Raw genomic sequence first — 13,862 nt, forward strand, 5'->3', positions numbered from 1 at the left:
CTTATTATTGTTATTTCTATCAATATTGTGTTAGCCCTTGTCGCTAGCTTTCCAACAAACTTGGTTTCGTTGAATTCGGAGTCCGTTTGCAGAAGTTGTGGCAGTTTTGGTGTTCTGAAAAGGCTGCAGCGGTACTACCGTGGACAGGAGCGGATGTAATTTTTTACTACCGCTCCAGAGCGGTACTACCGCGGCTACTACAGTGGTAGTACCGCTCCGGACCAAAAAATCGTCCCAAGTCCATTGGAAGTAGGCACGTATGTATTTTTTAGTACCGCTCGCAATCAGTAGTACCGCTACCCCTAGCGGTAGTACCGCTACACCTAGCGGTAGTACCGTGAGGACAAGCGGTAGTACCGCTCCGACGGTTCTTCTGGCCTTTTGCCTCCTCGTCGTTGTTTTTCAAAGGGCTACTACCGTGTGAGCATAACGGTTGGATTTTCCCCCACCTATAAAAGGGGGGCTTCTTCCCCAATGAACCTCATCCTTTGAGCTCGTGTTCTTCCCCCATTGTTGACCTTCTTCGAGCTTGCTAAATTTCAATCCCTCCATGGATTCTTGCTAGTTTCTGAGGGAAAAAAGAGAGGAGATCTAGATCCACATTTCCACCAATCACTTTCTCCTCTATGTGAGGGGAACCCCTTGGATCTAGATCTTGGAGTTCTTGGTATTCTCCTTCTTGTTCTTCCTCTCATTTTCCTCCCTAGCATTAGTTGCTTCGGTGGGATTTGAGAGGGAATGACTTGGGCACTCCGTGTGCCCTTGCCATTGCATTTGGTGCATCGGTTTGAGTTCTCCACGTGATACGTGGAAGTTACAAGTTGAGAAGCTTATTACTCTTGGGTGCTTGGTACCCTTGAGCTTGTTCCTCTTGGGTGCTTGGGCGCCCTAGACGGTTGGTGGTGTTCGAAGCTCAATCATTGTGGTGTAAAGCTCTCGGCAAGCGTCGGGGTCTCCAATTAGGTTGTGGAGATCGCCCCGAGCAATTTGACGGGTTCCGGTGACCGCCCCCAAGGGTTGCCAAAGTCTAAGGGTTCGGTGACCGCCCCCAAGGGTTGCTATTTGTATGGGTTCGGTGCCACCCTCAAGGGTCCCTTAGTGGAATCACGGGATCTTGCATTGTGCGAGGGCGTGAGGAGATTACGGTGGCCCTAGTGGCTTCTTGGGGAGCATTGTGCCTCCACACCGCTCCAAACGAAGATTAGCATCCGCAAGGGTGTGAACTTCGGGATACATCATCGTCTTCGCGTGCCTCAGTTATCTCTTACCCGAGCCCTTTACTTATGCACTTTACTCTGTGATAGCCATATTGTTTCTTGTCATATATCATGCTATCACCTAGTAGTTTATCTTGTTTAGCATAAGTTGTTGGTGCACATAGGTAAGCCTAGTTGTTGTAGGTTTTGTGCTTGACAAATTAACTGCTAGGTTTATTCCGCATTTGTTCAAGCCTAAACCGTAATTATTTTAAGGCGCCTATTCACCCCCCCCCCCTCTAGGCGACATCCACGATCTTTCAACTAGCATCATGAAAATAATCATACTAACCACTAATAATCCAAAGGCAGCATGATATCCAAAGTAATACTCCAAAATATAATAACAGATACCATCATGGAAATAATCATAATACCAACCACTACTACTCCAATGGAAACATGATACTCATCAACTACAAGCATAAAGCTTAGTAATCCAAACAATAGCATGGCAACAACAAGATCAACATAATACTCCGAGAAAATGCCATGCACAAAGTCATGTAGCTAAAGCAATATTTTAAACAAGTTCAAATAGATTAAACCATGTCATTGCATTACAGTGATGCAAATGGAGGGTGCGGCTTGCCTGGGGTGGAAGAAATCACCGGGAGAAAGTGCGAGAAACTCGCGGAAAGGATCGCCGGAAAACTTTCTCTCTCGGAAGGGGCTGAATAAGGGCAGGGGCAAAATGGTCATTTTCAGAATGTCAAAACATGGTGAAAATGATTCCATCAGAACGGGCTCGACGAAACGAAGAAGTGGGCTTTGGATTCACCTCATTTGGAGTTGCGAGCAAAAAGTTATAGTTGTTTTTCTACCAGGGACCTATCTGTGAAAAGTTTTCTGCAAACAAGCCCCTGACTGAGAAAACTGAAAACGCATTCGGGAAAAATACGCTTTCTGCAAAAGAAAACACACTTTCAGCCAATGTAGACAGAGAATACGCTTTCGAACAAGGTAAACGTATTCTGCTCTAGAACAGAGGCAAAGTACGCTTTGCTCAAGGGAAAACGTACTCTGGCAAAGACGTGTCCACTTAGCTTACTGGACCGGGCTGGGTCAACGCCCAGAGGCTGACACGTGGGTCTGCGGCCAGCTGGCAGGGAGGGGGTCGGGGCCTTCGTCTCCTTCCTCTCGCCCGCGCCTGGTCGTGGCAGAGCCAGCCCCGACGAGGCCTGCCGGCGCTACCGACCACCGCAGGCGGCGCCCGACCTATCCACGGATGCAGGGGAACGAGGCGAAGGCGACCCCGGGGGTTGTAGAAGATGGGGAGCTCAAGAACGGCAGCTGCGTTCGCCGCGGCGGACGGCCGGCGTCGGTGATGATGAAGCCGAGGCCATGGTGGATCCGCCGACGAACTGAGCTAAGGGAGAGATGCGCCGGGGAGTGGGTGGAGACGTGGTGGTGGACAGAGAGGGAGGGGATGCTTGGCTCGCTCGAATTTAGCCGGAGCACCGCAGCGGCCATGGCAGCCTAGAGCAGCGAGGAGGGGCTCTAGAGCTTGGGCGAGAGGCTGGGCGGGGTTCTGGGAGTGAGGGGGAGGCGATGTTGAGCTCGGGAGGGGCTCGGGTGGCCTTATATAGGTAGAGGGGGAGGAGGCCGAGCTGGCGTCGCCGTGGACACGCGGTCGGCGCCGCGGACACGTGTGCACGTGCATGGGCTCATCGTTAGGCGACGGAGGAGGAACAGGAGAGAGCCTCACGGAGCAGAGGCGGCCAACGGAGCACGGGGAGGATGACAACGGTGACGAACAGAGCCAAACCGCCACTGTGCTCTCGTGGGCGTTCGGCGGCGAGCGTCGGTGAGGAAGCGGATAGAGGGGGAGAGGGGTTCAGGGGAACTGCGACAATGAGAGAAAGACAATGGACACGGTCACGCGCGCTAAGGCGACGAGAGGAGGAGGTGCCGAAGCACAAACAGCCACTGGGCGCGGCCACTGCACACAGAGCGCGTGCACAGTGATGCCATTAACGCGGTCACCGCATGCACTGGCATGTAGCGGGGGAGAGAGGCTTGAACATGTTGTCTAGTGGTAAGTTCATCCAGGGTAGGTTTCAACTCCGGTGGTAGCTCGGTTAAAAGTGATCTGGTTAAACGGTAAGAACCCTGTGAAGTTTACTGCAGTAAACTTGGGTGAGCACTAGTGATCAACAGGAAGGGTTTTGGATCCAATGGAGTTGTCTGCGAGGTTGAGGTAAATAAGGACTTTCATCCTGGTAACTTTGAGAAAGTTTGGACCAAGATAAATCATAGTTGCTTTGCAACTGACCAAAATGGTCCAGAAACTTGATCAGGAAGGTGCACTCACATGGAGTGTCAAATTGAGCTCAAATTGGGCAAGGCAGAGTCATTTGATCCTATGAATATGCTCAAAAAGTCTCATACCAATTGGCCGAGCCAAACTGGTACTTGCTTCACAAACATCTCCTCTGGACAGAAACTTGCAAAAATTCTAGAGGAATAATGGCTTGATGAGCCATGCCCAAAATGGGTGGAGGTAGGTTATATGGATAATAGAAGGCCTAGAAAAATTGGCAGCCATATTGGAGCAAGATAAAATATACTTGCTTCACAAACTGAAATTTTGGGCAGAATCAAAGAATTGAAGATGAGCTCACATGGAGGGATGACATGAGCTCTACTTTGGTGGAGAGCTATGATATGATGATATGAGGGATCATGCAAAATGGCAACTCATTTGGATATGCCTAGCTTGCACCTCCTTCACAAAGCTTCTTTCTAGATAGAAACTTTAGAAAATCATAATTAAATAATTACTAGGCAAATGAGGTTGCCTTTTGGCATGTGGCAATGATATGGACAGGAAAAGGTGTCCAAGGAGTTTGAGGTCAATTGGGAAAAGGAAAATAGCACTTGCTTCACAATGTGCCATTTAGGGCAGAATAGGAAATGCATTATTTGAGCAAGATGATAAACATGACAAATGAAATATTTTGCCATATTTGAGAAAGATATGACCCAAACAATTTATGAGAATTATTTTGGAATTTTAGGAGTGATGGAAATAAAGGTTGCTTCACAACCTAGGGCAGACAGGGTTATTCCTTTAATAGAAAAAGGAATATTCCTGAGAAAAAGAAATTAGGGTTTGGTCAAGCAGTGGAGTGACATGATCTTGGCAAGGTTTTGAGAATGATGAGCCACTTGGGAGGGGAAATGAGGATGATTTCCCAGGTGACAAGGCCACAGAACCACTCCAAAAAGAAAAACATAGCAAAAACCAATAAATCAAAAAGAAAAAGAAAAGGGCCAAAATCCAGGCTGTTACAACAATGCTTAGAAGAGTTTGATAATTTTATTGTCAAACAAGAAAACTTCAATGCTTATTTCGGTAGACAATTGAAATCTAATTCCGATACGCTTGAATACTTGGGTGATTATATGTCTAGAGTTAAAGGTGAACTTAAACTCATTAGTAAACATGCTTCTATGGTTACCACTCAAGTAGAACAAGTACTTAAAGCTCAAAATGATTTGCTCAATGAATTAAATAGTAAGAATAATGACTATGCTGTTAGAGTGACTACTAGAACCGGTAAAATGACTCTGGAACCTTTGTATCCTGAAGGCCATCCTAAGAGAATTGAGCAAGATTCTCAGAGAAATAATATTGACACACCTAGTTCTTCTAAAAAGAAGAAAAGGAAAAATGATAGGACGTTGCATGGTTCTAGTGAACCTATTGCTGAAACACCTGAGAATCCAAATGATATTTCTATTTCTGATGCTGAAACACAATCTGGTAATGAACATGAACCTAGTGATAATGTTAATGAAGATGTTCATGATGATGCTCAACCTAGTAATGATAATGAAGTAGAAATTGAACCTGCTGTTGATCTTGATAACCCACAATCAAAGAATCAACGTTATGATAAGAGAGACTTTGTTGCTAGGAAACACGGTAAAGAAAGAGAACCATGGGTTCAGAAACCCATGCCTTTTCCTCCCAAACCATCCAAGAAGAAGGATGATGAGGATTTTGAGCGCTTTGCTGAAATGATTAGACCTATCTTCTTGCGTATGCGTTTAACTGATATGCTCAAAATGAATCCTTATGCTAAGTATGTGAAAGAAATTGTTACTAATAAAAGAAAGATACCGGAAGCTGAAATTTCCACCATGCTTGCTAATTACACTTTTAAGGGTGGAATACCAAAAAACTTGGAGATCCACGAGTACCAACTATACCATGCTCCATTAAAAGAAACTATGTTAAAACTGCTTTATGTGATCTTGGAGCTGGAGTTAGTGTTATGCCTCTCTCTTTATATAGTAGACTTGATTTGAATAAGTTGACACCTACTGAAATATCTTTGCAAATGGCTGATAAATCAACTGCTATACCTGTTGGTATTTGTGAGGATGTGCCTGTTGTAGTTGCAAACATTACTATTTTAATGGACTTTGTTATTCTTGATATCCCCGAGGACGATAGTATGTCTATTATTCTTGGAAGACCTTTTTTGAATACTGCAGGGGCTGTTGTTCATTGCAACAAAGGCAATGTCACTTTTCATGTTAATGGTAATGAGCACACGGTACACTTTCCGAGGAAACAACCTCAAGTTCACAGTATCAATTCTATTGGAAAAATTCCATCGATTATTTTTGGAGGTTTTGAATTTCATCTTCCTACTGTCAAGAAGAAATATGATATTCTTATTATTGGGGATGTGCATATCCCCGTTGAGGTAACATAGTGTTATTCGAAATTTCTCCGGTTCCATGTTAGTCGGAATGAGTTTGTTAACAAGACCTGATCAACCTTGTTAATGGATTCCTTTTGATGAGCATGAGATGGATGAAGTTAGAAAGCACAACCTTCTGTACCCTCCTTTTACTTTCTGTTATTTAGTTGAAACAAAGCAAAAATAGTATTTTTCCTGTCAGTTTTCTGAATTATCCGTGCAATATAAAAATACCCCGAAAATAAAAGTTCTCCAAATGCCCTGCCAATTTAATATGTTTTTTTCTGGAATGTTTGAGAATATCTGGCACTGAGAACACAGCAGGGGGAGCAAGCACCTGGCCACGAGGGTCCAGGGCGCGCCCACCCCTACAGGGCGCGCCCCTCTGCCTCGTGGGCCCATGGTGGCTCCCCTTCACTTATTCCTGCACCCACACACTTCTTCTTTCTCCCAAAAAATCACCATCCAGCTCAAGCACGAGTTCTAGCTCATTTTGCTGCAATTTTCGATCTCCTTGCTCAAAGCACCTCTCACAAAACTGCATTGGGGGATTGTTCCTTGGTATGTGACTCCTCCATTGGTCCAATTAGTTTTTGTTCTAGTGCTTTATTCATTGCAAATTTGTGCTGCCTAGGTGACCATGTTCTTGAGCTTGCATGTCAAATTTATATGGTTCCAAGTAGTTCTGATGCATGATATAGTCTCTAGGCACTTGTAGGAGTAGTTGCTATCAATTTTGCTGAGCTTGGTTCACTTTTATTTGAAGTTACTAAAAATTTCAGAATTTTTCAGAAAATAATGAAGAGATTTTTGAGGGGCTCATCGAGCCAAAGCTCGAAGGAAAAGCAAAGTGAAGAAGCAGAGAGGCCCAAATATAATCTGCCTCGCACCGCGGAGGTTCGGCCGTGTGAATGGCCTTCCGATGATTTCTTGAGAGCAGCCGGGATTTATGATGATTTTTATGAATTGGCTGAGAATGTAGGCCTCACCGACTTCCTCCGCGACCAACGCGAACAGTATCTCTTACTCACCAATACTTTTGTGCAAAACTTCTACTATTATCCTAAGGAATCACCTCCTTCAGTAGAGTTTCATTTATATGATGTGGTTAAGAAGATGTCACTAGATGAATTTTGCAAGGTTTGCAAAATACCTTTCGAGGGTAGTTTAGAGGAACCACATCGTAAAGATGTGGACGGGTTTATTGACACTATTACTGTAGGGGAAACTAGGAAGGTTTCCGATGCAAGAATCACTAGCATACATTTTCCTGTTTTACGCTACTTTGCCATATTTGCTAGTCGTTGCTTAATTGGTCGCGGAAACTGTGGAAACCTTAGTGTTCCTGATATTATTATTTTGTTCCATGGTTTATTCTGTGACAATACTGTTAGTATGGGCGGTATTATTGCTAAACGGTTAAGTCTGAACCGTACAAAGGGCCCCATCTTTGGAGGTATTTACGCTTCACGCCTTGCTGCACACTATAACATACCTATTAGGCGCTATGAAAAAGAAGAAAAATTGTTGCCCACTATTTATTAGATTATAAGAGTATGGTAGCGCATGATTTTATTGTTAAGAATAGGGAAGGGGCGCTTAAATACAAATTGTTCTTTGATAAACATCACCCTGAGACTATTACCTTGCCTGCTCCTTCCTTGTTTGATTTATCTGCAGGTCCGTATCTCGTTCCGCTGGCGGCCATTCACGCCTATCGGAACCCTACATCAGCCGCAGAGCCGGAGCCAGAACCACAATTTGATCCTCCACGACAATCTAATTACCAGTGGGATCCGGAGATGATTACCAACCAGTGGCAATCAGAGTCTTCTTCATCTCAGTACGACCCCAACTACAACTTTGGATATCCACCAGGCCACCCGTGGCAATAAACCAACTTAGGCCAAAAGCCTAAGCTTGGGGGAGTACGTATTTCTCACTGACATTACATTCATATTCACACACTCATGCTAGTTGTCGGTGCTCATACTCTTTCATTGTAATATCCACCGACCTCAACTCCAACTCCATATATTCGTGTTCAGGGAGAAAAAAATTAGAGAGAAGGATTCATCGCGTTTTACGATACGGAGCCGCCGCCAAGCCCTAAAACCTCTCGGGAGGGCTGATCTGGAGTCCGTTCGGGGCTCCGGAGAGGGAAATCCGTCGCCGTCGTCATCATCAACCATCCTCCATCACCAATTTCATGATGCTCACCGCCGTGCATGAGTAATTCCATCGTAGACTTGCTGGACGGTGATGGGTTGGATGAGATCTATCATGTAATCGAGTTAGTTTTGTTAGGGTTTGATCCCTAGTATCCACTATGTTCTGAGATTGATGTTGCTATGACTTTGCTATGCTTAATGCCTGTCACTAGGGCCCGAGTGCCATGATTTCAGATCTGAACCTATTATGTTGTCATGAATATATGTGAGTTATTGATCCTATCTTGCAAGTCTATAGTGACCTACTATGTGTTATGATCAGGCAACCCCGAAGTGACAATAATCGGGACCACTCCCGGTGATGACCATAGTTTGAGGAGTTCATGTATTCACTATGTGTTAATGCTTTGGTCCGGTACCCTATTAAAAGGAGGCCTTAATATACCTTAGTTTCCATTAGGACCCCGCTGCCACGGGACGGTAGGACAAAAGATGTCATGCAAGTTCTTTTCCATAAGCACGTATGACTATATTCGGAATACATGCCTACATTACATTGATGAATTGGAGCTAGTTCTGTGTCACCCTATGTTATGACTGTTACATGATGAACCGCATCCGGCATAATTCTCCATCACCGATCCAATGCCTACGAGCTTTTCACATATTGTTCTTTGCTTATTTACTTTTCCGTTGCTACTGTTACAATCACTACAAAACCCAAAAATATTACTTTTGTTACCGTTATCGTTACTTCCATATTACTTTGCTACTAAATACTTTGCTGCAGATATTAAGTTATCCAGGTGTGGTTGAATTGACAACTCAACTGTGAATACTTGAGAATATTCTTTGGCTCCCCTTGTGTCGAATCAATAAATTTGGGTTGAATACTCTACCCTCGAAAACTGTTGCGATCCCCTATACTTGTGGGTTATCAGTTAGCATGCTTGAAGTATTATTATTTTTATGTCAACATTAAACTTTTATCTTGAATCTTTCGGATCTGAACATTCATGCCACAATAAAGAAAATTACATTGAAGAATATGGTAGAAAGCATTCCACATCAAAAATTCTGTTTTTATCATTTACCTACTCGAGGACGAGCAGGAATTAAGCTTGGGGATGCTTGATACGTCTCCAACGTATCTATAATTTTTGATTGTTCCATGCTATTATATATTCTATTTTGGATGTTTAATGGGCTTTATTATACACTTTTATATTATTTTTGGGACTAACCTACTAACCCAAGGCCCAGTGCAAATTGCTGTTTTTTTTCCTATTTAAGTGTTTCGCAGAAAAGGAATATCAAACGGAATCCAAACGGAATGAAACCTTCGGGGACGTGATTTTTGGAACAAACGTGATCCAGAGGACTTGGAGTGGATGTCAAGAAACAACCAAGGAGGCCACGAGGCAGGGAGGCGCGCCTGCCCCCCCCCCTGGGCGCGCCCCCCCACCCTCGTGGGCCCCTCGTGGCTCCACCGACCTACTTCTTCCTCCTATATATACCTACGTACCCCGAAACCATCCAGGAGCACCACGAAACCCTATTTCCACTGCCGCAACCTTCTGTACCCGTGAGATCCCATCTTGGGGCCTTTTCCGGCGCTCCGCCGGAGGGGGCATCGATCACGGAGGGCTTCTACATCAACACCATAGCCTCTCCGATGATGTGTGAGTAATTTACCACAGACCTTCGGGTCCATAGTTATTAGCTAGATGGCTTCTCCTCTCTCTTTGGATCTCAATACAAAGTTCTCATTGATCTTCTTGGAGATCTATTCGATGTAACTCTTTTTGCGGTGTGTTTGTCGAGATCCGATGAATTGTGGGTTTATGATCAAGATTATCTATGAACAATATTTGAATCTTCTCTGAAATCTTATGTATGATTGGTTATCTTTGCAAGTCTCTTCGAATTATCAGTTTGGTTTGGCCTACTAGATTGACCTTTCTTGCAATGGGAGAAGTGCTTAGCTTTGGGTTCAATCTTGCGTTGCTCGATCCTAGTGACAGAAGGGGAAACGACACGTATTGTATTGTTGCCATCGAGGATAAAAAGATGGGGTTTATATCATATTGCTTGAGTTTATCCCTCTACATCATGTCATCTTGCCTAATGCGTTACTCTGTTCTTATGAACTTAATACTCTAGATGCATGCTGGATAGCGGTCGATGTGTGGAGTAATAGTAGTAGATGCAGGCAGGAGTCGGTCTACTTGTTGCGGCCTATATACATGATCATGCCTAGATATTCTCATAATTATGCACTTTTCTATCAATTGCTCGACAGTAATTTGTTCACCCACCGTAATACTTATGCTATCTTGAGAGAAGCCACTAGTGAAACTTATGGCCCCCGGGTCTATTTTCCATCATATAAGTTTCCAATCTATTTTTACTTTGCAATCTTTACTTTCAATCTTTATCATAAAAATACCAAAAATATTATCTTATCATCTCTATCCGATCTCACTTTTGCAAGTGACCGTGAAGGGATTGACAACCCCTTTGTCGCGTTGGTTGCAAGGTTCTTATTTGTTTGTGTAGGTACGAGGGACTTGCGTGTGGCCTCCTACTGGATTGATACCTTGGTTCTCAAAAACTGAGGGAAATACTCACGCTACTTTGCTGCATCACCCTTTCCTCTTCAAAGAAAAAACTAACGCATGCTCAAGAGGTAGCAGAGGTGCTCTGCATTTATGTTTTGCGGTCTCAGAAAGGGCTAGCGAAATACCACTATTGTCATATTGTATCATGGTTGTTTCGACAACGTGTTGTCGTTTGAGATATTTTATTATTGCTCGCTAGCTGATTATGTCATTGATACGAGTCATTATAATCTTTAAGAGTTATTGTCGGCATGGTTAGTTATTATGATTGGTTGAAAACCTGGGTGTTGTTTAAGCTTATTTATGCAAACAAGAGCAAAAGAGTTCGTAAAAGTTTTTCTTTTTCACTTTCAGTTTATCAACTGAATTGCTTGAGGACAAGCAAAGGTTTAAACTTGAGGGAGTTGATATGTCTCCAACGTATCTACTTTTCCTAAGGCTTTTCCTCTTGTTTTGGACTCTAATTTGCATGATTTGAATGAAACTAACCCCGGACTGACGTTGTTTTCGCAGAACTACCATGGTGTTATCTTTGTGCAGAAATAAAAGTTCTCGGAATAGAACGAAACTTCGCGAGGAATTTTTATATAATAAATAAGAATTTTTGGAGCCAAGACCTGCCGGAGAGGGGCAACTGGGTGGGCACAACCCACCAGGGCGTGCCCCCCTCTCCTGGCATGCCCAGGTGGGTTGTCCCCACCTGGTGGCCCCGCAGACCCTGAAACCAACGCTATAAAATTCTATTTTTCCAGAAAAAATCAGGGAGAAAGAATTTTTGCGATCCACGAGACGGAGCCGCCGTCACCTCCCGTTCTTCATCGGGAGGCCAAATCTGGAGTCCGTCTGGGGCTACGGAGAGGGGGATCTTCGCTCTTCATCATCACCAACCCTTCTCCATCGCCAATTCCATGATGCTCCCCACTGGGAGTGAGTAATTCCTTCGTAGGCTCGCTGGTCGGTGAGGAGTTGGATGAGATTCATCATGTAATCGAGTTATTTTTGTTATAGCTTGATCCCTAGTATCCACTATGTTCTAAGATTGATGTTGCTATGACTTTGCCATGCTTAATGCTTGTCACTTTGGGCCCGGGTGCCATGAACTCAGATCTGAACCGTTTATGTTATCATCATTATATCCATGTGTTATGATCCGGCAACCCCGGAGTGACAGAAACCGGGACTTCTCTCGGTGATGACCATAGTTTGAGGAGTTCATGTATTCACTATGTGTTAATGCTTTGTTCCGGTTCTCTATTAAAAGGAGGCCTTAATATCCCTTAGTTTCCAATATGGACCCCGCTGCCACGGGAGGGTAGGACAAAAGATGTCATGCAAGTTCTTTCCATAGGCACGTATCACTATTTACGGAATACATGCCTACATTATATTGACGAACTGGAGCTAGTACCGTATCGCCCTAGGTTATAACTGTCTCATGATGAATATCATCCAACAAGTCGCCGATCCAATGCCTACGAATTTATCTTATATAGTTTCTGCTAAGTTACTACTGCTATCATCACTGTTACACTTGCTACAAAATTACCGCTATCACTGTTACCGTTACTGTTACTGCTGTCACTACTATCAAAACTATCATATTACTTTGCTACTGATTACTTGCTGCAGATAATTAATCTCCAGGTGTGGTTGAATTGACAACTCAGCTACTAATACCTTCAAATACTCTTTGGCTCCCCTTGTGTCGAATCTATAAATTTGGGTTGAATACTCTTCCCTCAAAAACTGTTGTGATCCCCTATACTTGTGGGTTATCAAAGCTCATCTTTGATTACTTTCTTCCTTTTCTTCTCATGGCCAAACTTGTCCGACCCCCATCCCTTGAAAAAATTCTTGAAACGTTTTAACTTGATATTTAGCACATCAATTGGATTAGTGGATCTAATAGGTCTTTACCAAATCTTTTTGACTAGAGGTAGAAATTCCTCATTGCCCATCCAACTCATCTCAAACCTAAACTCTCTAGGTTTAGGTGTTTGCGGGCAAGCACTATTAGTGGATAAAAGGAGAGGATTATGGTCTGAGATGTCTCTAACCAGTTTTCTGGTAGTGACCAAAGGGAATAAGTCTTCCCACTCACTATTCATAAGGATCCTATCCAGTTTTTTCTAGAGTAGGATGAGCTTGATTGTTGGACCAAGTAAACCTCCCCCCCCCCTCAAAATAAATCTCTCGCAGGCACATAGTATTAATGATGGCATTAAATCTGTCTACATACTGCGAGGCCACCATCTTTTTATTTATTTTCTCCACAATGCCTTAGAATATTAAAATCACCCCCAACTATATAAGGCATTGTCAAGTGGCTACAAAAGTTAGCAAGTTCAGAAAGGAATTCCTCTTTTTGATCATCATCGATAGCACCATAAACATTAAGCAGAGCCCATACATATTGTTTAGCCACATCAAATATAACAACTTGTAAGATATATTTTCCCAGAGACCAAGATACTATTTCTAGCTTCTCTTTTTTCACCCCACAAAGCATGCCTCCGGACTTACCAATAGAGGGAATCCAGCTCCACTCAAAGGTCTTATAAGGGTCAATATTCCTAAAAAACTAGAAGAGAATTTCTTCTTCATAGTTTCTTGTAGGCACAAAAAATCTAGGGAATGATCTTTTATAAGATCAGAGAAGCAGGTCATCATCCCTTTTTTACCTGCTCCTCTGCAGTTCCAAAAGATGCCATTCATTTGGGGCGTTTCTCCCCCCTACCCCTGATCACTCTGCTAGGAGACTTAGCAGCATTACCAGTGTTGGCAATGGGCTCCATTGCCTTTTGACTTCTAGTTCTAGGTCTAGATATAGGAGTTTGAATCTTTTTAGAACTACATTTTTTCCTAGGGCCCACCACTGTAAAATCAGAGATGTCACCCTCATGATCATCTCCCCATCTCATGTCAATAGGGATATCCTCTCCTTTACCATTGGTAATAAACATAACCTCATCAGGAGGTATAGGTTTTTCTACAACGTTATTTTTAACATTTCCAAGTTCCCTAAGAATATCAATCTTAGAAAACTCCATATCAGGGATCATAACTCCCATTTTCCTAGCTCTAAGCATCATCTCA

This window comes from Aegilops tauschii, chromosome 4 (genome assembly GCF_002575655.3).
Source record: "Aegilops tauschii subsp. strangulata cultivar AL8/78 chromosome 4, Aet v6.0, whole genome shotgun sequence".
Taxonomy (NCBI): Eukaryota; Viridiplantae; Streptophyta; class Magnoliopsida; order Poales; family Poaceae; genus Aegilops; species Aegilops tauschii.